This window comes from Pan paniscus, chromosome 3, assembly GCF_029289425.2.
Source record: "Pan paniscus chromosome 3, NHGRI_mPanPan1-v2.0_pri, whole genome shotgun sequence".
Lineage (NCBI taxonomy): Eukaryota > Metazoa > Chordata > Mammalia > Primates > Hominidae > Pan > Pan paniscus.
In genome coordinates, this window is record NC_073252.2 from 446,730 (window position 1) to 474,311 (window position 27,582).

General features: G+C 45.0%; 4 pseudogenes; 2 read left to right on the forward strand and 2 right to left on the reverse strand.

Moving 5' to 3' along the window:
- The window catches only part of LOC106633820 (putative zinc finger protein 876), a 126,504-nt pseudogene that overhangs the window by 56,596 nt on the left and 42,326 nt on the right, over window positions 1-27,582 (forward strand).
- Window positions 12,966-16,851, reverse strand: LOC100986792 (wee1-like protein kinase; annotated as a pseudogene).
- LOC129397669 (uncharacterized) lies at window positions 24,359-25,374 on the reverse strand (annotated as a pseudogene).
- Window positions 25,286-27,582, forward strand: part of LOC134730225 (endogenous retrovirus group K member 5 Gag polyprotein-like) — a 30,595-nt pseudogene continuing 28,298 nt past the window's right edge.

The following is a 27,582-nucleotide window of genomic DNA, read 5'->3' on the forward strand; positions in this document are numbered from 1 at the left end:
GAAGAAGCAGCCTGGCCATATCTTGGTAAAACAGCTGTGCTGTGCTGTGGGGTCCCTTCCTCATTCGGATTGTTTGGATTCTCCAAAGCCAACATCCAAGCAGCAAAGATGGTGGCCTGGCCCTCCCCCAGGGGCTCTGACCCATCTCAGTCAGGTGCTAGGCTGTTGCTGGTGGCTGGAATTCCAAGCCAGTGGGTCTTATCATCTGAGGTGCAGTGGAAGTGGGGCCCACAGACTGATGCTGCTCATCCCCCTGGATTCAGCCTCTTCCTGGAGGCACGCACTGACCTCCCACCTTGTCTGAGTTGCTGTCACCTTTGTTGGAAATCCCAGGACTGAAGTGTGTAAAGCTCCTGGGTCTCTGTGTGTGTCTAAGCAGCTGCTCTACTGAGACTCCACACAACTCTGTGTGTCAGGCCCAAGGCCCTGGTCAAGTGGGCTCACAAGGGGCTCTCCTAATACAAGGGTTGCAAAGATTTGTGGGAGAAGTGTGGTTTCCTAGGGTTGCAAATTCACTCACCCCTATTCTTGGCTGGGGCTGGGAGTTTTGTTGGCTCTGTGTCACTCCCAGATAGGTCCTCAAAATCTATCCTTATAGTAGTACCCTATTGTTTGGTTATGATAACATTTTAGTAAGAACTGATATCAGAAGTAAATTTTGTTTTTATTTTCAAAGTCTCATGTGTGTTTGATTTTTTTTTTTTGCACATCCATATAGAATTTAGAAAGAGCAGCTTGTCAATTTACATTGAAAATAATTTACTTTGAAATTTGCATTGAATCTGTAGATTATTATTTTTTTTTTTTGAGACGGAGTTTTGTTCTTGTCACCCAGGCTGGAGTGCAATGGTGCAATCTTGGCCCACTGCAACCTCTGCCTCCTGGGTTCAAGCAATTCTCCTGCCTCAACCTCCCGAGAAGCTGGGATTACAGGCATGTGCTACCATGCCTGGCTACTGTAAATGTTTTCATTGGGTATTTTGATCATAACGTTTCTTATTGATAACCTTGAATATTAGATATATCTTTCCTTATACAGTTTTAAAAATTTCTTTCAGCATTTTAAATAATTTTCACTGTAAAGTATGTGTACTTGCTTTTAAAAATATGTTCCCAAATGGTTTTTCCAATGTTATTATTAAATTTTTTCTTGACTTAATTTTTAGTATGTCGATTACTGTTATATAAAAGTATTATTTCATCTTGTATATTAATCTCGTATTTTGTGACATTAATAAACTTTATTAGTTCAAGTAAGTTTTTGATAAATTAATAATAGTTTTTTATACAACATTATGGCAAGGAAATAGTATTCTACTTCTTTTCTAATCCGAAGGTTTTATTTATTTTTCTAGTATAGTTTTCTGGCTAGTACTTCCAGTACAGTGTTAAACAGAGTGGAAGAAATGTACATTCTTGTTCCATTTTTTGAACTTACACATAAAGTCTGCAATTATCCACCAGTAAGTGTACTATTAGCTGTTGATTTTTTATACATGCTTTCTAGCAGGTCTTAGAAGTTCCATTCTAGTAGTTTTCTGAGTGTTTTATCATAAATAGGTGCTGGATTTGTCAAACTTTTGCATCTATTTAAGTTGTCACTTTTTTCTATTGTTCAAGTAACATTTTGTAATATGTTGATTTTTAAAATATTAAGCCAACACTGCATTTGTGAAAAACTATTACTTGGTCATTGTATGTAATCAGTTTTACATATTGCTAAATTTAGGTTGCTAACATTTCTGATAATTTCATCAGGAATTCTATATTTATATAGGATTTTGGTCCACAGTCTTCTTTATTTGTGATCCTTTTGTCTGCTTTTAGTATCACAGTACTCCTGGCTAATAGATAAACAGAAAAATCTTACCTGTTCTAGGCCGGGTGCGGTGGCTCACACCTGTAATCCCAATACTTTGGGAGGCCGAGGCAGGCAGATCACGAGGTCAGGAGACCGAGACCATCCTGGCTAACACAGTGAAACCCCGCCTCTACTAAAAATACAAAAAATTAGCCAGGCGTGGTGATGGGCGCCTATAGTCCCAGCTACTCAGGAGGCTGAGGCAGGAGAATGGTGTGGACCCGGGAAGTGGAGCTTGCAGTGAGCTGAGATCATGCCACTGCACTCCAGCCTGGGTGAGAGAGCGAAACTCCATCTCAAAAAAAAAAAAAAAAGAAGTTTTAAGTCAATATAATGAGGAAAATAGTAAATATATTAATAATGTGGAAGAAACAAGAAGCTATAAGGGTGACAAATCTTATTTGGAAAAAGTCAAATATAAAGTAAACAATTAAAGATTAATCAGTCTATTTAATTTACAACATTTGAGTGAAACATTGAATTAGTCTGAGCTAACGAGAAGATTAGGGAACCTAGAATACTGAGCAGAATTAGTGTAAAAGCAGAAAAGGAGAAGAAGTTATATAACCACAAATGTACATTTATGAAAAGTAGAATGAGGGGAAATAAAACAAATCTATTTTTTTCAACTGAGCGTGGTGGCTCATGCTTGTAATCCCAGCACTTGGGGAGGCTGAGGCGGGCAGATCACAAGGTCAGGAGTTTGAGACCAGACTGACTAACATAGGGAAACCCCGTCTCTACTAAAAATACAAAAATTAGCTGGGCGTGGTTGTGGGTGACTGTAATCCTAGCTACTTGGGAGGCTGAGGAGGGAGGATCACTTGGACCCAGGAGGCAGAGGTTGCAGTGAGCTGAGATCGTGCCACTGCACTCCAGCCTGGTGACAGAGCAAGACTCCATCTCAAAAAATATATATATATATTTTTCTACAGAATATATTTTCAAAAGTAAAGTCAATATTTAGAGTTGGTATCTTCTAAGTTTCTAAAATCAAAAACCAGACATAAGTCTTTTTTTTTTTTTTTTTTTTTTTTTTTGAGATGGAGTCTCACTCTAGTCACCCCAGGCTGGAGTGCGGTGGTGTCATCTCAGCTCACTGCAACCTCCGCTTCCGGGGTTCAAGCAATTCTCCTGTCTCAGCCTCCTGAGCAGCTGGGACTACAGGCACACACCACCACACCTGGCTAATTTTTGTATTTGTTTTAGTAGAGACGGGGTTTTACCATATTGGTCAGGCTGGTCTTGAACTCCTGACCTTAGGTGATCCACCTGCCTCAGCTCCCCGAAGTGTTGGGATTTCAGGCATGAGTCACCGCACCCAGCCTAAGTCTTTAATAGAAGAAACGCAGTGGGTCAAAAAATAAGGAAATTAAATACCAAAAATAACCAAGCCACCTAACATCAAAGAGGAGAACAAATCACTATAAATCAGTGAGAGAAAAAATATATACTTTACAAGGATGGAAGTAAAATGTCCACAACTTGTGTAGAACCAAAACCAGAAAAATAAATATAAATGGAAATGTGAGAAATTATTCTTAAAGCTGGAAATGGACACTTACCAGCAATACCTTCATCAAAATGGGTAAGTTAAAATATTTTGAAAAGAAAAATATTAATTTGGTCATCAACAGCGTTACGGGTGGGTCTTTGTTCTTAGAGCTCCCAAGATGGTGGCAGGCTGCTCCCAAGATGGGGCGGGCCGCTCCCAAGATGGTGGCAAGACTTTTATTCTCTGACCTGGGGTTCTTGGCCTCATGGATTCCAAGGAATGGAACCTTGGGCCATGCAGTGAGTGTTATAGCTCTGTTAGGAGCCCTGGGTCACGGAAGAGAACCGTGGAACCCAGGGACTAGTGTTCAGCTCAATTAGGATGAACCCAGGCACTTAGCCACACAGGAACAATGGTGAGCCTCTAGCACAGTCAGGAGTGGCAATGGGCACCTCACTGGATCAGAAGTGCAGTGGACACCCTGCTGGATCCAGAAGGTTGGAAGTCAGTGGTGGGTCTGCGATAGTGGTGATCAGCAGTGGTGGATGGCAAGCGATAGCTCAGCTCGAGCCGGCACAAACGCAGACCAGAAGAGTGTGCAGTTGCAAATTTAATAGAGTGAAAACAGAGCTCCCATACAATGGGAGGGGACCCAAAGGGGGTTGCCACTCCCTGCTTGAATGCCTGGGTTTATATCCCAATCATTGTCCTTCCCCCTGTGCTCTCAGGTGATACATGATTTGACTATTTCTTTACCTCTTGCTTTTAGCTTAATTTGTATTTTAGTGAACCCTCTTTACTACCTGATTGGTGGGGTGTGAGCTGAGTTACAAGCCCCGTGTTTAAAGGTGGGTGCAGTCACCTTCCCCAGCTAGGCTTAGGAATTCTTAGTCAGCCCAGGAAATCCAGCTAGTCCTGTCTCTCAGTCCGCCCTCTCAACAGGAAAACCCAAGTGCTGTTGGTGAGGTTGGCTGAACAACTCTTAACTGCTATCTGCTGAACTGGGGCATAGTAGGGGTCATGCAGTTGAGATTTCCTCGGGAGGGGTTCCTTCAATGTCATCAACATCAGAGCAGGGGCTAGCAGGCCAGTCCATGGGTCCACAGTAGACCTTAGTCATGGACTGCATCTGGGGCTCCATTTGAAGAATGATTTGTAGTTTTACAGCTTCGATTCTGGAAGAGACAAACTTAACAAGGAGGTTAAAGATACAGAGATTGAAATGTATGACCTGCAGTGCAGGGTATTATTTCTTCAGCACACTTCACAGGCCCTGACTATCTGCTTGATAGCTTTTAAAAGGCCTGGTCCAGTAAATAATGATTTGGCCATCTGATGGGTGCTATCAATGCCTAAGTGAAAGGTTTGGTGAAGAATTTTAAGTAATTTCCATTGGTTAGCTGCAGGCAAAAGTATTTTTCCTTCTTCAGTGGCTAGCCATCCTGAGGGGAGGAAACTATGTCCTTGTGAGGTTCCCCATTCTATTTCTTCTGCTGAGTACTGGGGCTTGGTTTCCCGGAGGGGATTACACCTTACTAGGGGTCCTTCTATAAGTATTTCTAATGGAGGGTTCCACCTTGCGGCTCTTTTCGCTTCAATATCTGCTTGGCAATTCCCTTCTATTTCCCTTTCCTTTCCTTTCCTTTCTGGTGACCCCGGCAGTGTTAGATTGCCACCTCTTTAGGTTTCTGTACAGCCAATAATAATCTCCTAATGGCTTCCTGGTGTTTGTTAGGTGTTCCCTCAGAAGTTAGGAATTCCCTTTCTCTCCATATTGCTGCGTGGGCATGGAGGACTAGGTAAGCATACTTACAGTCTGTATATAGATTTACCCTTTTTCCTTCTCCTAATTCTAGTGTATAATGGCCCCTGCTTTTGCTAGGATGTCTCTCCCTAACAAAGGAGTGGGGCTTTCAGGCATAATTAGAAAGGCATGTGAAAAGAGTAAAGTTCCTCAGTCACAACTTAGTGGCTCAGAGAAGCATCTAGTGACTGTCTGTCCTAGGACCCCTTGGATAGTGACAGATCTGGAGGACAGTTGTCCGGGAGAGGAGAGTAAGACTGAGAAGGCTGCACCAGTGTCCAGGAGGCAGTTAACCTCCTGGTCCTCAATGGTCAAGCATACCCGAGGCCCAGTGAGGGTGATGGCATGGGCTGGCACTTGCCCCAGGCACCTTCAGTCCTGCTGCTGGATCATCTGGTTAGTGGCTTCTGACTAAGAGAACCTTCATCCCCTGGGGCAGTGGGCCTTACAGTGATTCCCTTGACATAAGGGCATGGACAAGGGGGTGGATTATTTCTATTCAGACAATCTTTTTTAAAGTGTCCTTGTAGACCACACTGGAAGCAGCCCCTATTAGGCATTTGATTTGCCCAGCCTTTCCCTGTTCCAGAGCCTCCAAAGTCCACTTGCCTGAGGGCCATGACTAAAGCAGTGGCCTTTTTCTTATCCCATTTATCCCATTCTGCCTGCTCCTCTTGATCTCTATTATAAAAAACCAAGGCTGCCAAGTTCAATAGGGTTTCTAGGTTTTGCTCCAGGCCTAAGGCGGGCTCTTGAAGTATTTTTCTAATGTCTGCAGCTGACTGAATGATAAACTTATCCTTTAAGATAGTTGGCCCTCAATAGAGTCAGGTGACAGAAAGGTATGCTTCCTCAATGCCTCCCTTAGTCTCTCCAGAAAGGCAGTAGGATTTTCTTCCTTTCCCTGTGTTACAGTGGACATCATTGAATAATTTATAGACTTCTTCTAGTTTTCCTTAGTCTCCTATCACAAAAATTAGTAAATGTCTGTGGCACCAATCTCCATGTTCTGATTCTGCATCCCAGTAAGGGTCTACACTGGGACCTGCCTGCTTACCTGTGGGGAATTGTTCTTTTTCCTCTGTTGTTATCCTATCTTTGACCTGACTGAGATATCAGAGATCGCCAAACTCTCAGGCTACAGTTATGGTGGGACTTCTCTCATTTGGGGTTAGTGTCTGATCTAGCAGTAGCATTATATCTCTCCATGTCAGATCAAAGGATTCTCCTAACCTTTGTAAAACATCAATATAGCCATCAGGGTTATCAGAGAATTTACCTAGGTCTATTTTAATTTGCTTCAAATCTGAGAGGGAAAAAGACAAATGCACTCTGACTGGGCCAAATTCTCCAGAATACATCTTAGGGGCATTTTTGCCTTGGGGGAATGTTTCCCATCTGAAAAAAGAACATAGGGATGCCAGTACCCCTAGCCATTTTCCGATGAGCATTAGTCCTAGGGCATCCTTTATGGTCCTAATGCTTATTCCTTTCCAGGGTGTGTAACCACCCATGGACCTCTGCTTATCAAATTAGTTATGCTCACCAATGTAGCAGTCCTGCACCCCTTTTCCTGCCTTTCTTGACCACAAAGAAAGGGGTCCAGGCTGCTGGATTCTAGTGGTCCTTTACCAGAGTGCCCAACATTGCCTTTGTGCTCAGGGGTGAGTCCTAGAGCTGGGCTGGGTTCCTGAGTATTTCATAACAACCCAGCTGCCCCATCAAGATGCATCCCTATAAACAACAGTTCTTATGCAAATTCATTTCAGAGAGGGTGTAGGTAACCTTTTGAGTCAGGATTGAGATAGTTTTTTGATTCTGTAAGTACTTTAAGGCTTGGCTGAGTGCAAACAGCTCACACGTTTGGGCAGACCAATTATTAAGCAATTCTCCTAACTCTGCTTCCATAAGAGACTCCCTGTCAATTACTGCATACCCATTGTGGTTTTTTTTCTCAATCACCCGGGAGGAACCATCTATTGTCCTGTCCTGAAGGGAGTTCCTCCTTAGTCTGGTCGGACCTTTGTATGGAAATTAAGATTTAAATCCCCTGTTAGGAAATCTGCTGGGTTAAGGGAATTTTCAGTGATTAATGTTAAATCACCTTTTTCTAATAGAATAGCCCTATACTTTAAGATTTTTGAGTTAGTGAGCTACGTTTTTGCTTTTTTTTTTTTTTTTTTTTTGACTTAGGAAAGCTCTGAACTGGTGAGGTGTGCTCACAATGAGGTTTCCTCTAAAAGTTATTTTTTTACTATCTTCTGTTAGCAAAGCAGTTGCCGCTACAGATTGAATGCATTTGGCCCATCCGCGGGTTACTGGCTTAAGAATTTTTTATAGGAAGTCTACGGGCTGTCAGTGGTCTCAGTGTTTTCAGGCTACACCCTTGTTTACGCTGACAACAAGGTAGTATTGGAGGGTTATAGGGTCACGGAGAAGACCTTCAATTATCAATTATAGGTTTTAAATTTACCCTGGCTTTTAAAGGAATAGGGCACACTTTTTTCTTTACTACTTCTGTCTTTCTCTTTTTTTCTCTCTTTGACTCCCTCTTTGTCTCTCTGCCTCTTTCCTTTCTCTCTCTGCTTCTCTTTCCTCTCTCTCTCTCCCCTCTCTCTCTCCCTCTCTCTCCCTCTCTTTTTCCTCTCTCTCTCTAACTTACTCAATTCGCCTTCAACCTGATCTATTATTTGCCTTAGACCCAGTTCCAGTTGTTAAAGTACTGGGTTATCACTTCTAAGGCCCTGGCCAAGGAGCCAAGGCTTGGAGATTGTATTGCAGAGGGGTCAGCTGGGTAGAAATTGGGGAAGGAGAGCATCTTACACAATGGGAGGGCAATCTTCCTAGCCATTTACAAACTTGGGGCCCTGGCAAGGGTGGTGGGGAACAGGTCCCACATAACTGCCCATGTCAAGAGCTGTATGCCTAAATTGGGAGGGACACCAGAGACAAGACTCTCTGGGTTCATAGCCTAGGGGCATAAAGACACAGTGTAGAGCTTCCTTAGATACCTTTGGAGATACAACTTGCTAGAGGAAATGAAAGTCTGAACCATTAGTGCCTAGGAGGCAGGGATCAGAGGAAATATATACAGAGGTAAGGAGAATTTTGAGGCTACACTTTCAAGAAAGTCGTGGTCAGGACCCAGGAGGTATGGGTCAGAAGGAAAGGTAGGGGTGCATGCATAGGCAACTGTTGAGAAGAGACTTCCGGCTGCACCATGATCTCAACCAGCTAATGCTGAGAGTTTGGGATGACAGCTTTCTGCCACTAGTCAGCCCTCAGCTTCCCCAGGAAAATTGTGAAAGTGGAAGCTGGTTCCAGGCAGACCAACACTCCCAACCCAGAAGGGTTGGGGGTTGTTAGAAAGCCCTTCCCAGGAAGGCTGACACCTGAGTCTTTAGTCTGGCAGCCACGCTAATCATTTTTAACTGGCTGACAGGTGCCCAGTATTTTCCTCCAATTCTAAGGAAGGATAGGACAGAATAGCAAGTGAAAGTGGTCTGATATTACTCAGTGCTTTGGAGAATCCCCATATGAGGCCACTAAATGTTATGGGCGGGTCTTTGTTCTTAGAGCTCCCAAGATGGGGGCAGCCCGTCCCCATCTTGGGAGTGGCCCACCACATCTTGGGAGCTCTAAAAACAAAGACCTGCCCATAACAGTAGGAGCTTTTTAAGCATGTACTTCAAGAAAAAAGAAACATTTTTGTGTTTAAAGTTAAAAATAAAAATGAAAGAGTGAGAGACTTGATTTGGGAGTTGGCATGTCCTTTACTCAGAGGTATCAGGACCTGGGAGCCTTTCACCCACATAAAACACTCTAGAGTTTACAAACATTCCTATATTCCATTGCTTCTTTGATCTTTATACACTGTGAGGTGATGCAAAATAGAGGCTTGAGCCCCATTTTTCATATAAAAAAAGATGGAGCTAAGAAAGACAAAGATAACACACAAAGCTTGGGTCAGAACACAGGACTCTCAAACCAGTGCTTTTCCTGTCACTAAATCACATGTAGGGCTAAGAATACATTAAGACTCCAAAAGATGGAGAATTGCTCAATGCATTCCACCAAGATTAGACCTGACCCACTCCAGAAAGCTAAGCCACTCTGGGGCCCTGGGGTGGAAAACTCAAGGAAGAGAATGATGCCTACATTTGCACATCTGAGCTCCAATCCAAGTGCTGCTACTCAGCTACAGAGCCTCACTTTCTCAGCCTCACCTTTTTCTGCTATAAAATGGAACTATGGAAGGCACCAAAAATCTCAGCATAAGGGCAGAACTGCACTCTAAATGCAGGAGTACCTGGCAGGTGGAAAGCACTCACTGACTTTTACTTTAAGCACATGAGTAATATGTTGTGTTTCATTGTGTCTCCTCCATGGTGTTTCATTCATGGCTCCAGATCCTGGGGGCTTCTGATCAACCCTCCTGCTAAGTGATGGATGACTAGATGAATGAATTGGTGGATGGAAACATGGATGGATGGATGAATGCTCAGGAGAGCAGAAAGAAGTAAATGGAGTCAAAATGAGAATGAGGAGATGACTGAAGGATAAAGAGTTGATTTATGAGATAGAGGCATGGTCTCCAACCCTCCTATCCCCACACAGCCTCACCAACACCTGCCTTGGGGTAGCAGTGGCACATGCTTCAGATGATATCCCCAGGCACCATGACATAGCTGCAGAAGATGCCATAGACCTGAAGCTGATCATGGCTCATGAGAAACGTGCTAAGAGCCAGCAGAAAAAACCCAGCAGCACAATAAAGTTGATGTTGAAGCTCTTCTCATCTGCCATGGCTGCCTGGCCAGGTCATAGACTATGCACTCCTGGCAGAGGGGGTCCACATCATCCAGCATAAACACCCAGACAGGCTCACAGGGAGGCATGAAGCCGTGTGATTGCTGCCAATTGAGGCTTAAAGTTAAAAGGAGAACAAGACCCCCTCAGGTCCAGACCCAGTGCCTGGGCCCACAAGTTCAGGTGGCAAGAGGGAGCGCACTTCAGTGAAAAATTTCACCCACCCACTCAACTTCATTCCTCACCATCCTGCCTTCCCTGCAGGCTAAGCAGTCCTGCAGGGCACGTATGAATCTGAATGAGAGAGTATTCAGGAAAGAGGGAAGGGAAAGTTACCAGGACTGGGCCCCAGCCAAGGATTTGACATCACCTTATTTGCCTACTATAGGGATGAACTAGGTGGACAGGTGGCCATATTATTACACTATATTAATACATATACACCTTTCAGCCCTGGGAAGCAGCATACAAGTCTGCAGGGAAAAGATGTTAGAATGCTGCTAGAGGATTCCGGGATCTCACAGGCTGGATTTCAGAGTCCTGAATTTTAGACTTTTCAAGGACATGTGCCCATCTGGGGTTCAGGCATAATAGTCTATATTAACTGATGGTGACTGTGTGCATGTCACCATAACATGTTACATTATTAACTCACTTAAGGGACTCCATGAGGCAGGTACTGCTATCTTCACTTTACAGAGGACATTGAGCACAGGCAAGTAACTTCCCCATGGTCACACAGCTGGAAATAGCAGAGCAGCTGGGATGTGCACCCAGAGTCTGTGTACTTAGCCACAGTGCAGTCCTGCTTAACTGCAGAACAAAATTATGTGTGTGGGCTCTGATGGCAAGGCAAGCTGGCTGGGTTTAGATCCTGGCTCCTCTACTCTGGGGCAGAATGGTTGATCAAGTTACCTACTGTGCTTCATTTTCCTCCTCTGTAAAAGGGGCATAATAACTGTGCCTCCTAGGTTTGGAGCTGTCTTTGAGCCTAGCCTTTCTTTGTTCTCCTGTACCCTTCACATTCTGTGCACCATCCAGGCCTGCTTTTAATGAGCTTCTCCCATTCCCCACCATGACTCTGGTAAATTAATATCTGTGCAGCGTGTGAATGACTGATAGCAACTAACTCAATTTCCTTGCATCCTAATCCAGAGAGATGCCTTCCTAAGAATGGTATTCTAATTTAGGATTTTAGTCCTGGGGACAGGCTGATGAGAGAGATAAGATTCCTTTACAGGATTACAGGAAAATAAGAACTATCAGTATCTCTAAAACAGAATGTTCACTCGGAGTGTTGATGGGGTTAAATGGCTGATGCAGGATAAAAGGCTTTCATTTGGCTCAGTGACTTGCTGGGTTTGGGGATTTTTCTCTTCTTGGTCATCACCTCCTGCCTTTTGCCCACCCCATGGTGGTGCTTGTTCCCCTAACGCCACACCTGTGCTCACACCAAGCCTTCTGCCTGGTAGTCCTACCTACAGACCTGTTTTGTTTTTTCTTTTTCTAGACAATTAAGCTCAGGGTGATCTTTAACATGCCAGACAATATTAATAAAACACAAGTCAAAGACAAGAGCAAACATATTTTAGATCAAAATTAGTGAGAAAACAATGGAAAAATTATATTTCTTTTTGCAAAATCTGTTTGCCAATATGACTAGTCAAATGGCTAATCACAGATACAATGTATTTTGTGAAAAACTTAGAATGTCAGAAATAATTCTGGCATTTCAAACAGCTGTGTAGAGGATTACCAAGATCAGTTTATATACACAAACACTGCAGACAAACCTGGCAAAATATTGAACATCAGACTAACAGTACAATCAGATACAAAACTGGGGAGGAAGGAGGAGGTTTTTTTGTTTGTTTGTTTGTTTGTTTGTTTGTTTGTTTGTTTTTGAGACAGAGTCACGCACTGTAGCCCAGGCTGGAGTACAGTGGTGTGATCTTGGCTCACTGCAACCTCTGCCTCCTAAGTCCTGATTCAGGCAATTTTTGTGCCTCAGCCTCCCAAGTAGCTGGGATTACAGGCATGTGCCACCATGTCCAGCTAATTTTTGTATTTTTAGTAGAGACAGGGTTTCACCATGTTGGCCAGGCTGGTCTTGAACTCATGACCTCATGATCCACCCACCTCAGCCTCCCAAAGTGCTGGCATTACAGGCATGAGTCACCGTGCCTGGCTGGTTTTTTGTTTTGTTTTGTTTTTGTTTTTTTTAGAGTCAGACTAGTACAATACCAGAAAAAATTACCAAACTCAGTAAATATTATTTGGCATTAATACAAAATTCCAAAGGTGAGGGGAAGGTGCATTTTTTTTAATGCACCAGGTTTAAAGTTCAAAGGATAAAAGGCAAATAGTTGTTTTCATCAAGAGCAGCTGTACATTTCACATAATTTTTTCAAAAGGAAAGGCTATTAACAACAGTGATTATTTAATGCTGCAAGTTTACAGCAAAGACAAAACTAAATAGCAAATTCACAAGGCAATACTTCCACAGAACTATCATCCCATGTCTCATGCAATGCCTAAAAAGTGCTCTTAATTGGATATACAAGTATAATTAACGTTAAAAAAGAAGAAATAGAAATTTGACACGCAGATACATTAAAGGCTGAGTAGTAATGAGTGGTTTTAATATTTGCCTTGTCGAGAGGAGAATATATTTGTTATCAAGCACTTGAATCCTTTCCCCAGGTCACTACAGGAAAAGATATCTTCATTAAAGTGCAACAGCACACTGAGAGCAACACACCACCACAGCAGTTAATTTTGGAAAGGCTGCTGTAAGCTCCACTAGTGACTGACATTTTACAGAAGACAGATTGGTGAGTACACAAAAGCCTGAAAAAGCTATGGTCAAAATACAGCTTTCAATTGTAATTCACAAATAAAAGTCCTAATCAGTAAAACTACTGACACCAATAGAGAGAGTAATTGCAAATTGAATTCTAGCAGTGATTTCAACCTAGCTTGCTTTTATCACAGTGTTATTTTGGTGGGGTGGTTAGGTAGGAAATGAGTAGCTTAGTATACTGGAAGGCTGATAGAGCACTTAATTTTCTTTCTAATAAGTCAAGATGTTGTGTTCCTCTGGGTGGTGGACCTACTGGCCTCTGATCAGTGAAAAGTGCTCCTTCCTCAGCTGCAGCCTTCGCTATCTGTGCTTTCATGATTTATTTAGGTAAAAGTGTATTTTCAGACTTCTCAACATTCAGTTCTATACATAACTGTTCTCCTCTCTCTAGAAGCAAGCAGCAACATTGAATGCTTTATCAGGGCAATTGCTGAAGGTTTCTCTCTGGATCTGGATGAATCATAAATTTGGGCAACTCTGTAAATTCTTGGAAAAGCCTATGTGGTATCTGAGGTAATCTTTTCTACCTGATTCCATGCCACTGGTCTCCATTCCTGGGAAGAGATTCAGCACCAGCAGCACATACCACTGTGAGGGCAAGTACAAAATACCTGCTTTTAGTAGATGATATAGTTCTTCTGTAAAACTTCATTTCCAAAAAAAGGACTATCATCCTGTTCAATCTGTGGACTAGAGATCCTTGTTACATGCCCAGGATTACCTATTTTAAGTATAACTTTGTTGGATGCCTAGTGACATGCTTTGGCTGTGTCTCCACCCAAACCTCATCTTGAATTATAGCTCCCATAATTCCCATATGTTGTGAGAGGGACCTGGTGGGAGATAATTGAATCATGGGGGCAGTTTCCCCAATATTGTTCTCCTGGCAGTGAATAAGTCTCAATAGTTCTGATGGTTTTATACAGGGAAACCTGTTTCACTTGGTTCTCTCATTCTCTCATATCTGCTGCCATGTAAGATGTGCCTTTTGCCTTCTGACATGATTGAGAGGCCTCCCCAGCAATGTGGAATGTGAGTCCATTAAACATCTTTTTCTTTATGCATTACCCTGTCTTGGGTATCTCTTTACTAGCAGTGTAAAAATGGACTAATACACTAAATTGGTACAGGTAGAGTCAAGTGCTCCTGTAAAGATACCCAAAAATGTGGAAGCAACTTTGGAACTGGGTAACAGGCAGAGGTTGGAACAGTTTGGAGGGCTTGGAAGAAGACAGGAAAATGTGGGAAAGTTTGGAACTTCCTAGAGACTAGTTGAATGGCCTTGAGCAAAATGCTGATGATGATATGAACAATGAAATCCAGACTGAGGTGGTCTCGGACAGAGATGAGGAACTTGTTGAGAACTGGAGTAAAGGTGACTCTTGTTATGTTTTAGCAAAGAGACTGGTGAGTTTTTGGCCCTGTCCTAGAGATTTGTGAAACTTTGAACTTGAGGGAGATGATTTAGGGTATCTTGTGGAAGAAATTTCTAAGCACCAAGCATTCAAAATGTGACTTGGGTGCTGTTAAAAGCATTTAGTTAAAAAAAAAAGACATGAGAACATAAAAGTTCAAAAAATTTGCAGCCTGACAATGTGATAGAAAAGAAAAACCCATTTTCTGAGGAGAAATTCAAACCAGCTGCAGAAATTTATATAAGTAGAGTAGCCAAATGTTAATCACCAAGACAATGGGGAAAATGTCTCCAGAACATGTCAGAGGTCTTCATGGCAGCCCCTCCCATCACAGGCCAGAAGGCCTAGGAGGACAAAATGGTTTAGTGGGCCAGGCCCAGAGCCCTCCTGCTTTGTGCATCCTAAGGACTTGGTGCCTTGTGTCCCAGCCACTACGGCTGTGGCTAAAAGGGGCCAAGGTACAACTTGGGTTGTGGCTTCAGAGGGTGCAAGCTCCAAGCCTTGGCAGCTTCCACATGGTGTTGAGCCTGCAGCTGCACAGAAGTCAAGAATTGAGGTTTAGGAACCTCCATCTAGATTTCAGATGATGTATGGAAACGCCTAGATGTCCAGGGAGAAGTTTGCTGCAGGGGCGGGGCCCTCATGGAGAAACTCTGCTAGGGCAGTGTGGAAGGGAAATGTAGGGTCAGAGCCCATACACAGAATCCCTACTGGGGCACCACCTAGTGGAGCTGTGAGAAGAGGGCTATCGTCCTCCAGACCCCAGAATGGTAGATCCACCAACAGCTTGCACCATGCACCTGGAAAAGCCGCAGACACTCAATGCCATCATGAGAACGTAGCCAGGAGGGAGGCTGTACCCTGCAAAGCCACAGAGGTGGAGCTGCCTGAGACCATAGGAACCCACCTCTTGCATCAGCATGACCTGGATGTAAGACATGGAGTCAAAGAAGACTATTTTGGAGCTTTAAGATTTGACCCACTGGATTTTGGACTTCCATGGGGCCTGTAGCCCCTATTTTGGGGCCAGTTTCTCCCATTTGGACCAGCTGTATTTACCCAATGCCTGTACCCCCACTGTGTCTAGGAAGTAACTAACTTGCTTTTGATTTCACAGGCTCTTAGGCAGAAGGGACTTGCCTTGTCTCAGATGAGACTTTAGACTGTGTGTTTTTTGCTTTTGTTTTTGTTTTTGTTTTTTGTTTTTTTGAGACTGAGTTTCACTCTTGTTGCCCAGGCTGGAGTGCAATGGCATGATCTCGGCTCACCACAACCTCTGCCTCCTGGGTTCAAACGAGTCTTCTACCTCAGCCTCCTGAGTAGCTGGGATTACAGGCATGTGCCACCGTGCCTGGCTAATTTTGTATTTTTAGTACAGACGGGGTTTTTCCATGTTGGTCACGCTGGTCTCAAACTCCCAACCTCAAGTGATCTGCCTGCCTTCACCTCCCAAGGTGCTGGGATTACAGGCATGAGCCACCACACCCAGCCTGGATTGTGGTCTTTTGAGTTAATGCTGAAATAAGTTAAGACTTTAGGGGACTGTTGGGAAGGCATGTGGGGTTTTGAAATGTGAGGACATAAGATTTGGGAGGGGCCAGAGGTGGAATGATATGATTTGGCTGTTTCCCCACCCAAATCTCATCTTGAACTGTAGTTCCCATGATTCTCATGTGTTGTGAGAGGTACCTGGGGGTAGTTAATTGAATCATGGTGGCAGTTTCCCCAATACTTTTCTGTTAGTGAATAAGTCCTCCTGAGAGATCTGATGGTTTTATAAGGGGAAACCCCTTTCACTGGATTCCCTCATTCTCTCTTGTCTGCTGCCATGTAAGATGTGCCTTTTGTCTTCTGCCATGTTTGTGAGGCCTCCCCAGCCATGTGGAACTGTGAGTCCATTAAACCTCTTTTTCTTTATGCATTACCCAGTCTCAGGTATGTCTTTATCAGGAGCCTGAAAATGGACCAATACCCCCATTCATCTTCATCCCCTTCTTCAGAGGCTGCATTGGGGATTGAGGTTTGAGACATGGAAATATTACCGGTTTCATGTACATGTGAATCAAAGACATTGAATGAATATACCTCAAGCACCAGCCAACTTGCAGAAGGAGATCCTTCACCTCTGCTTGTTAAAAGTAACTCATGATTCTGTAATTTGTATTTGTAACATCAACTGACTTTCCACCATCACAATATCCATTCTGTGTAAGCATATGAGCATCTGCCCAAGCAGACAAGTAAGTGCCAAACTACGCAAATGCTGTCCAAGCACTGTGTGAGCATAAACTTTTCTGAAAGCATTCTGCTCATGAACAGAGCCAGCCAGTGACTTTTCTGATCACTTAATGCACTTATCCAGCCTCTCCACAGGTAGCCCATGGGGTCTCCCGGGAGTGTTGGCACTGGGGCGGCCTTGGTGCTGTCCCAAGCCCCATTCCCTAGCTTGTGCAGTGCCATGAGGTTGGACTCCTGGGTGCGTCCTGGGCTCTGGCCCACCCACGATGCCATCTGCCTGTGTGGCCAGACCCAGCTCCACCCTGTGGGGCTCCGCAGCTCGGGGTCACCCAGGGGTGTGGTCCCAGCTTTGCCCTCAATGCCCATGCTGTCCGCCCCGGCCCTGGCTTGGCTGACAGTGGCCAGTCCAGGTGGGGCTTGGGCTAGGGGCACGGCCCTCCCACCTTTCCGGAATCCAAGTCCTCGCCGCCGCTGCCAGGTCCTGCCAATACCCCTGGTGGCCCTGGCAACACCCCAGTTGCAGCATCGCCATCGCAGGGCAGACCCTGGCCAACCTCAAAGCGACTGTGCAGTGGGGCCAATGAGGACTAGGGCTGTGCAGCGCAGCCAGGGTGGGGGTGGCGGGCCACCAGGAGCTGCTTGGAACCAAGGATCCTGGGGCCGTCCCACCCCGCACAGCTCTGGGTGGGCTTGGGGAGGGAGACACACTCTCATCCTACCTCGCCCCACCCGACAGTGCTCTGAGTCCTGAGTCCCCTCACCCCCATTCTACAGACACAAAGCTGAGGCCAAAGACAGGACGCTCACTTCCTGAGTATTTGCTGCCTGCTGCGTGGACACCACCAACCTATTGTTTACAGCAGTCAGAGACCCAGTCCCCCAGACTCCCAGGACCCCCAGGACCCTACTCCCTGGCAAGGAGGGTGTCCTCAGCAATGGTGACCCACACCAAAGCGCTCCCCATCCAGGGTCACTGCCCCAGCCGGTGTGAGGCCTGTAGGGCACTGGGGATGCGTGACTGACTCCCCTAAGCCTGCTTTTCCCACATCAGGGAGGGCTGCACACCCAACTCAGCTCTGTGAGGACGGACTGATGTTGGTATGCAGGCTGTGGCCATGAAGGGAGGGTTTGTGGAGGGGCGATTTGTGAGCCTGGAGGAAGTATGGGCCGTGTGTGTGTGTGTGTGTAACTGTGTGTGTGACTCTGAGTGTATGACTGTGCGTGACTGTGTGTGTGGGTGACTGTGTGAGATTGTGTGTGACTGTGTGTGACGATGTATGTGTGTGATCCTGTGTGTGACTGTGTAACTGTATGTATGAACTGTGTGTGTGTGTGACTGTGTTTTTTTGACTCTGCGTCAGTGACTGTGTATGACTGTGTGTGTGTGACTGTGTGACTGTGTGGGTATGAGTGTGTGTGTGTGTTCATGTGTGAGTGACTGAGTGCATGAGTGCGTGTGTGTGACTGTGGGTGGTGTGGGAGACTGTGTGTGTGTGACTGTGTGTGTGACAGCATGTGTGTCTCTGTGTGTGTGTGTCTGTGAGACTGAGAGACTGTGTGTGAGACTGTGTGTGTGTGACTTTGTGTGTGTGTGTGTGAGTGTGCATGTGTGTAAGAATCCTTCCATGGGAAGGCATCAGAGGTGTCTTAGAGTGGCAGTGGACAGCAGCATCCATGCAGAAGGGGCAGCTTGTGGACAGAGTCACAGGCTGGTTAACTGGTGACAAATTCCTGAAGGTGCCTGACAAATTCAAGAAGAGCCTGTTCCCAGATCAGTGGGGTCTGGGTTTTGTGTTCACCTTTTCCCACTGCTCCAATGAGGCAGGACAGTGGGGCCAGATTGCATTCAACCATGGTCAAGGGCTCCCCTACAAGGTGGGGAGGACTAACTCCCTTCCCAGCCCAGGGACACAGAAGGTTAGAGCAGCCTGTCCAGTGGGGATTTGAGCTCAGACAAGGGAAGCCACTGTCTCAGAGTCACAGAGCAGGTCAGTGGCAGGCCCAGGTCCTGGATCCTCAAGCTCTTTGTCTCTGAAGAAATATTCCACCCCAGAGCATGAGAGTTATCTGAGCACTGACTCCCTGGCAGATGAGGTCATTTTGCTTGTTCTCTCTTTTCACCTTCATTGTGTGTGTGGTTTCTGTAAATATCCCCATCATATGGTGGAAAACTTAGGCTCAGAGAGGGGCAAAGGCCTGTGCAAGGCTACAGAGCTCAGAAGTGGCTAAGCAGAAACAAGGACCAGACACAATTTCCCTTGACTTTGCTGTGGTCCATCTGGAGGTGGGGCAATTTACTGGGGGACAAGAGGCCATCAGCAGCCCTCTTGGTGGCCATGTGGGCTCAGGGGAGATGTGCATGTAGATGCTGGAGGCCATGATGCTTTCACCCTCGCTCATTTCTAAAGGGGCAAGAATCTTTGCATGGCACAGACCCCTCATTTGCCAAAATGACCCTCCCCTCCCTGCCTCTGGCCCCAGAGGTGAGTCACAGGTGGGCGAGGGTGGGGTCAGGCAAGGGCAAGGTGATGTTGCTAGCACACCCTTCAGGCCCTGCTTCAACCCACGACCCTTGGTCTAGACAGGAAACTGGGTTTTTCAGGCAAAACCCAGATATATTGTATCAAAATTTGGATTTCAAATAATATTTTCAGGTGATTCACATGCACACTGATAATTTTAACTGGCAGTAATTCTATAAATGAAAGGGAAAAGAATATATGGATATATTGATTGTCAAAAATGTACAGTAAAGACTATGTTTCAATGCATATACATCTTATCTTACAAAAATAACTAAAAACAATAATAAAGAGGGGATAGGGAATGAGTTGAAGTAGAAATTAAACAGAAATAGGGCATAATTAGTAGATGTTGAGGCTGAGCATCATCTTATACTGAAGGGGTGGCCTGCCCCTCCACACCTGTGGGTGTTTCTGGTCAGGTGGGATGAGAGACTGAGAAAAGAAAGAGACACAGAGACAAAGTATAGAGAAAGAAAAGTGGGCTCAGGGGACTGGCGCTCAGCATATGGAGGACCAATGCCGGCACAAGTCTCTGAGTTCCCTCAGTATTTATTGATCATTATCTCTACCATCTTGGAGAGGGGGATGTGGCAGGACAATAGGGTAATAGTTGGGAGAGGGTCAGCAGGAAAACATGTGAACAAATGTCTCTGTATCATAAACAAGGTTAAGAAAAACGTGCTGTGCTTTGATGTGCACATACGTAAACATCTCTGTGCATTAAAGAGCAGTATTGCCACCAGCATGTCTCACCTCCAGCCCTAAGGCGGTTTTCTCCTATCTCAGTATATGGAATATACAATTGGGTTTTACACTGAAACATTCCTTTGCCCAGGGACAAGCAGGAGATAGATGCCTTCTTCTTATCTCAAGTGCAAAGAGGCCTTCCTCTTTTACTAATCCTCCTCAGCACAGACCCTTTATGGGTGTTGGGCTGGTGGATGGTCAGGTCTTTCCCTTCCCACGAGGCCATATCTCAGGCTATCACATGGGGAGAAACCTTGGACGATACCTAGCTTTCCTAGGCAGAGGTCCCTGCAGCCTTCCACAGTGTTTTGTGTCCCTGGGTACTTGAGATTAGGGAGTGGTGATGACTTTAAACAAGCATGCTGCCTTCAAGCATTTGTTTAACAAAGCACATCCTGCGTAGCCCTCAATCCATTAAACCTTGAGTTGACACAGCACATGTTTCTGCAAGCACAGGGTTGGGGGTAGGTTTACAGATTAACAGCATCTCAAGGCAGAAGAATTTTTCTTAGTACAGAACAAAATGGAGTCTCTTATGTCTACTTCTTTCTACATAGACACAGTAACAGTCTGATCTCTCTTTTTTTCCCCCATATTATACTATTTTGGTTATTGTGTATAAGTTAAAATATTGTCTAATAAAACACTTGTATAAAAAGAAAAACTATAGCATTAGCTCTTAAGATCATGATTAGGTTTGGGGAGGAGGAAAAAAGGAAGTGGTTTGTGGGCAGAAACAGGGGTAGTTCTATTCTATAGTTATGCAATGTATTAGCTTTGTTACAACTTATTGAGCATTACATTAATATTTTATTGTGCGTATATTTCTGTATGTGTGTTATACATCAATAAAATTTTAAATATTATTTAATCCTAACTTAATATTTCAGAATAATAGCAATGCTTGGTATTGTTTTGTTTGAAAGTGGGGCATTTACACTCAGGCATCATGAGATGGATACTAATATTCCAAGGTATTTACTCATGTCCTGACCCTTGGGCGTCCCCCTCAGTCTTTCATTTTTTATTTCAATTGAGTAAGTAACATGGTTTTAGTTTTGGGGAATGTAAATTTCTTACAGCAAAGTCCTTCCTCCACAACAATATTCACCTAGCACAGTGGGCTGCACATAGTGTGCACTCAGTATGTGTGGAACTGGTTTGAATCAGGAACAAAACAAGTAGCAGAGGTCAGTTTTGCAAAGGATAGAATATGGGTAATACGAGTTAAGACTGAAAGGCCACAACTCAACAGCAAACACTTTTTACATTAATTTGAGAAATATTTTCAACTGGTTCTCCGAAAGATGTTGGTTTACAGCAGACATTTTGGAGTATGGTTGCATATTGTAATCACCGGGAGAGCTTTAAATCACACTGCTGCCTGGGTCTCACTCTAGAGATTCTGGCTTAATTATTCCCTTGCAACTTGGGTTTGGGAACATTAAACAACACCACCCACATGCACAGCAGTTTATTCTAATGTGCACCCAAGGGTGAGAAGCATTGATTCAGGGTCAGGAATGCATTGGTTGTGTGTGATTTCTGTGTGTGCTCTAGGCATTTGCCATATAGCTGCTCCTAGATGGGGGTCTTAGAAAACATCTTGGCCCTTCAAAACATACTCTGCTGGTTGGCTAAATTGCAACAGGGAAAAATATCAGCAGCTCTATCTCTATGTCACTTGCCTTCAGAGCAAAAGTTTTTTCAGGCACAGTAAGTTGATTTAGTCTGTATTAAAAATCACAGGCCGGGCGCGGTGGCTCACGCCTGTAATCCCAGCACTTTGGGAGGCCGAGGCAGGTGGATCACGAGGTCAGGCGGTCGAGACCATCCTGGCTAACACGGTGAAACCACGTCTCTACTAAAAATACAAAAAAAAAAAAATTAGCCGGGTGTGGTAGGGGGCGCCTATAGTCCCAGCTACTAGGGAGGCTGAGGCAGGAGAATGGCCTGAACCCGGGAGGCAGAGCTTGCAGTGAGCCAAGACAGCGCCACTGCAGTCCAGCCTGGGCGAAAGAGCGAGACTCCGTCTCAAAAAATAATAATAATAAAATAAATAAATAAATAAATAAATAAAAATCACAAGTATCCTACCAATACAGAATAATGACACAAAGGGTTTGCAGATATGTGGAGTGCATTATAGGTGTTTTCATATTTATCCTATGATAAGAAATTAAAATGTAATGTTGGGCATTAATTTCCTACACTCAATGCTTAGCCATTTCCTCAAATCATTTCCAGTTTTTCCAAGAGACTTCAGAAGCATTCCCTGGAGTGAATTATTTCCAATGGTGAAGAGTACTGGATGGATGGAATGAGATTCTCAAAAAAAAATCTTGCTTCTGTTTCAGAAATGTAACTCTTTAGCCCCTTGAAGGACCAGGAAACCTGGCTGAGTTGTGTGGTCTATGGAGGTGCATGGGCTTCAGAAACAACGTTGATCCTGAGTCCAAGCCAGCTGCTTAGTAGATGTGGGAGAGTTTTATACTTACCTGCAAGAAAAGACAAAACAAAATTGATTGCAAAAACAGAAATTTAAAAAATTTTTCTTATTGTATTCATATTCTTGGAAATGGCTTTTATAGTGGTTCCCATCAACAGACAGATTCTGTTTCCCAAACCTTGAATCTTCCTTATTTGCACAGGCCAAAGCTGTGCATATGACAGTGTGCCAGTTTGGGGCCCAGGCTCAAAAGGTCTTAAATGCTTCTGTTATATTTTTCAGAATTTTTCCATGTCCATGAAAACAAGCCCATTTTAGCTTTCTATAGGATAAAATAGCATGCTGAGAAAAGCCAAAGTGCGCCAGTTTACAGACAGCTCACTCCCAGAAGCAGAGCCACCTAATTCACCAGCAGCTGACCACTCACACCTGAAGGAGCCAAACTGAGCCCAGAAGAATGGCCCAGCTAAGCCCAGCCTAAATTTCTAACCAGCTCAACCCCTGAGAGAGAAGGCAGTCGAGGCTGGTTAGGAAAATAAGGACGGAGGGTCTCGGGAGAGGAAAAGCACCTGTGGGACTGCACCTGCCCCGCCCCTGTAGCTAGTGGGAAGAAATGTGGTTAAGAACTTCCTCTTATGCCAGGATGTTGCTCAGATGGGACTATCCCAGCTTAGACATAGGCAAAATAAATCAACCTAAATTTCCTTGTCTTCACCCAGCTCATTGTAAAGTCATTAACATGGTATTAGCATTGTGGTTTTAGCTTCTCCCCTGTAAGTTTCCCTTAGGCACTCATGGGTAATAACCAAAATGGAGTCACTGTGGTCAACCCCAGGCATGCGCAGATGCAACACCCTTGGTGGGGAACTTGACCCGTCCCATTTGGGTAGAACCCACAGAAGACTTCCTCGTTCTTGCCACATAAAAGACCCAGAACTCAGCCCCATTTCTGGCAACCTGCTTTCAGGTCCCCTCTTGCTGCCGAGAGCTTTCCTTTTGCTTAATAAATCCTACTCTGCTTTCTCACTCTCTGGTGTCCATGTGCCTCATTTTTCCAGGTCATGGGACGAGAGCCTGAACCTGGCTGAACTGAGAAGACCACCACACCAGCACCAAAGAGCAACTAGGAGACCGTGATATTCACGTGGACACTCTCAGCTTGCAGCCTCTGCTCTCTCTAGGGGCACTGTCCCACCCACCCTTGAGCCTGAGAAGAAAAGTTGGTAGAGGTGTTGTTCCCTCACTTCCAACAGAAAAGAGGTGTCCAGGCCCTCAATTCCCTGAGGTTAGAGCCCTCATGGCTGCACTCAATGTGGTGGCCACCTGCCATATGTAGCTACTGAGTACCTGGAATGTGGCTGGTTTGAAGTAATATGTGCTGCAAACAAAAAATGCACGGTGAGTTTAGAAGAATTAGACCAGAAATATACTTTATTTCTAATTATATATTGATCATGTATTAAAACAATAATATTTTGGATACAATAGGTTACAATTATCATAAACAATTTCACTTGTTTATTTTTATTAGTTTGGATGTGGCCAATAAAAAATTGTAAATTCACAAATAGCCAACATTTTATTTTTTAGAGACTTGCTTCTCTCTTCAAATCTCAGGTGTCCTACTCAAAAGACCAGAGGCCAGAAAGGTTATGAGATCTAAAATTTTAAAATAATTGTGATTATATTGTTTCCGTTTGTGAACAAGTGTGTGTCTGTGTGTGCGTGCGCGTGCGTGCACAATTTATAAACGGACGTAACCTCACACAACAGAAGTTTAAAAATGAACCCCCAACAGAGCCAGGCCTAGCACAGAAAGAAAGCCCTGCCTGAAAGTACCTGGAGACACGAGTCTGTCAGTCTTGCCTCATTAAGTGTATGGTCGAATTTCTGTCACTCGAATTCTGTCACTCAAAGCTTGAGGGCGTAGAGCTAGTAGTTGTATCCAATGAGGGCACTGGACTGAGAACTGCCCAATCAGGCAAAGGAGGGGGCGGCATCCGGGATCTGGCGCCGCTTTTGCGTCAGGCTTCTGCCTGAGCTCGGTTAGGGCCTCACCGACCTGCTTCCACCCCTCAGGGAGGCCTCAGTGATTCAGCCACAGCCTCAGCCTCCGTCGCTCTGTGACCTGCGGGTATTGGATGATTCGTAGCTAAGACTCTACGACATCCCTGAAGTCGGGAAATGGTGAGTGTGCGGGGCAGGGCGTCCGGAGGCGACGTGGCGGGGAGGCCTTATCGGAACCAGCGGGAAATGGCGGCAGCGGGACCCAGTCTGCGAACGGAGTCCCCGCTGCCGCCGCTCCGCCCTCGGTCCTCAGTCCCCTCCAGTGAGGGACCCGCGCTCCTGTCGGGGTCCCCGCAAGGCTGCTCTGGCCCAGCCTGCAGCCCTCCTTGTGCAGCTTTGCGCCTGCAGCCCCGCACCTTCCCCGGGCTGTGGGGTGAGGAGAAGCTCATCTGGAAGACGCCTGCGTCGCGTGCGCGATGCCGGAGTGGGAGCAGCTGCGGTCTGGGGGGGTCCTGTCCCTACTTGACCCTGTTCGGAATGAGATCGAGGCCCCATCAAAACATAAGAGTTCATGTGAGCAAATGGGGACTCATTAACGGGACAGCGCAGGCCTTGGCTCATGGTTTGGGGGCTGCCAGCGGGTCTTGAAGGAAAGGCTTTTGTGAGGTGTGTGAGGAAGCGAAGCAAATCACCCGCCCTCTCTAACTTTCCCACCAGTCCCCTTGCCCTGTGCGCCTCCTCCTCGTGGCTGTTCCTGAGTGGCATCTTTTAGAATACGCTGGTGTGTGCGCGCACAGCGCTTCGCTGAGTTGTGAGTAGTTCTGCCACATTATTGAACTTGAGGAGGGTGTGGGCGCCCCTGGTTTGTAGACAGGGGTTCAGAAATGAAGACGGGTGTCCAGAGGCAGGGACTGGCGTTTGCAGCGGGGGCAGCTGTGGGAAGAACGCTGAGCTTGTGGGGTCAGCGCTGACTCTGGGTAGTGTCATTAGTGAGTTGCTGGACACCCCGTTGGGGTTGGAGCATTGACTGGTGTTGAGGAAACTCCGCAAGTTTTTTTGTCAGAAGAAAGACATGGCTGAGCCTGGGCTGGGGGGAGTCGCCGGTGTCCGCGGGAGACCTGACCGGGTTCTGCACATGCACTGTCCTGCTGCGCACTGTCCTGTTCCTCCAGGTCTCCTCCCGGGTAGAGAGGGCACTGAGAACTTGGAGGAAAGGAGTTCTGAGAAACATCCCTTCCCCGCACCCTGCTGCCGGCTGCCACCCAATGTTAACCCGCTCCTGAGCACGCCCACTGGGCATTCGCATGGCCACACGCGTCCTAGGACAGGGTTCTACCCTCAGGAATTGTGGCCATGGCAGCTTTGCTCCTACAGTTTTCTCCTAAGAATACACTCAGTGCCCAGAAGACTCCACGCTCATCTCAACCCCAGATCTGCAGCAGGAATCTGTTTTCTTCACCTACCCAGGCTTCTGGACCACCTGATCCTAATCTCCTCTGCCTTCATGGACTCAGGAATCAGTCAGAGCGTAGCCTTGCCTGGGCCTGTACCTGTAGCACAAACCAGTCCTTTCATCAATCCTGCCCTGCCCCCACCCAAGGCTCTTGATAGCTCCTTTCTCTCTTATGCTCTTTTCTTACCCACAAATCCTCTTTCCTGTGCACACAGTTTGCTCAAGTGCATCCCTCATGTGCTACAAGAATTCAGACGTTAGTGAGTTCAAGACCATGCCTTTAGACCTGCCTGTTGTAGGACCAAATACAAATTAGAAGAGGCTTAATGCTTTCTCTTTAGAATGAGGGAAGAATTTTTGCTCTTCTCCCTTTTCTTAAAGCATTTAGTTTGAAAACTTTTATATTTAAACATTTTCTCTGCTTCTTTGAAAAATATGTAAATCATTTTTGTCAGTTAACTAGGTCATTTGTCTTTTTTGACTCAAAACTGTCTTTAGGACCTGAGAACTATTGCTAGGAAATGCGAATAGCAAGAATATACACCCTATGCCACAGTTTCTGTAGGCGAGTAGGAGGCTGCCTTCAGCAGGTACCTGGCTCCACATTTCAAAACTATGTCCTATCATGAAGATATGGGAAGTGTTTGTTTTTTTGTTGTTGTTTGTTTTTAGTATTACCAATTAGAAAACCCAGATGACCTCCCAAATTAGTTGACGTTATTATAAACTGTGTATGACAAATGGTGCTGTCATGTCTTGTACTTGAGTACTAACGGTGACGTTCTTTCTGTATTTGCAATCTATTAGTAGATTGCCTGTGATGTACATCATATTTTGGTTTAATTAAATAACAAATCATTATCTTGCTCTAATATTATTGTGGAGAGTATTTTAGGATTGGAGATGATTTTGCTTTTAGTTATATTTTCCAAACACTGTCCAGAATTACCAGATGGTATACACAAAGTGCCCACCAGGCTTCCCTTTAGAGAAAACCTTCCTTCTAAGGATTCCAGCCACAATCCACAATTTTGTGGCAAAGTGCAGCAAAGTGCTCCACAAATCTGCAAACAAAAAGGTCTCTCTATTTGGGATCTACAGTCATTTCTAGAGCAGTTAGACTATATTTCTACAAAAATAACTTTTCAGGACAGCCATCAGTTATTCCACTTCCGTCTGTGCTCCTGGCATCTTCAGATCTGACACTGGTTCAGACATCATGGGGCCCATACACCCAACCAGGATCACACATGTGCATTGATTAAACCTGATAACTTCAATTCTGTCCCTTCTCCCCTTGCCCAAATGCCCACAAATGTCCATAGCTCACCAGCCCTCCAGGACCTAAATGTGCAGTTCCAAATTCTGAATTTATGTCCTGGGATTTGAGAGAAAAACAGCACTTTTATCTGAGAAATACAAGTTCTTTTAATTATCAGACCCAGAGACTTGTTAAAATGAGACTACAGTCCTACTGTTCCCCTCTTTGAACTATTTGTTTTTTGAAATTCCTTGCTATTGCCATCAGTGGCTATAAAGTAACCTAATAATACCACAGTGGACACTATAACCCACACTCTGTGGCTTAACATATATAGCCAGCCACTAACCAATTTTAATTCTATAAATCAATAGGAATGTCTAACAACTTTGTATCAGTCTCCTCTCTGCCTTCTTTTTTGCCTTTAAAAATACACTTGTAACTGCTTCTAATTGGAGTGTACATTCAGGGCAGCTATATACCCCAAGGTTGCAATCTTCAAGCTTTGGCCCAAATAAACTCTACTTATTTACCCCAGCTTTTTCCTTTTAGGTCGAAATATTCTTCAGAATGTGTTGAAGGATCCTCCGTGAGAGGTTCTCTCTGGTTTTACTCTGTTTGCTGTAATCCCCAAGAATGCAGAGGCGCATTGATC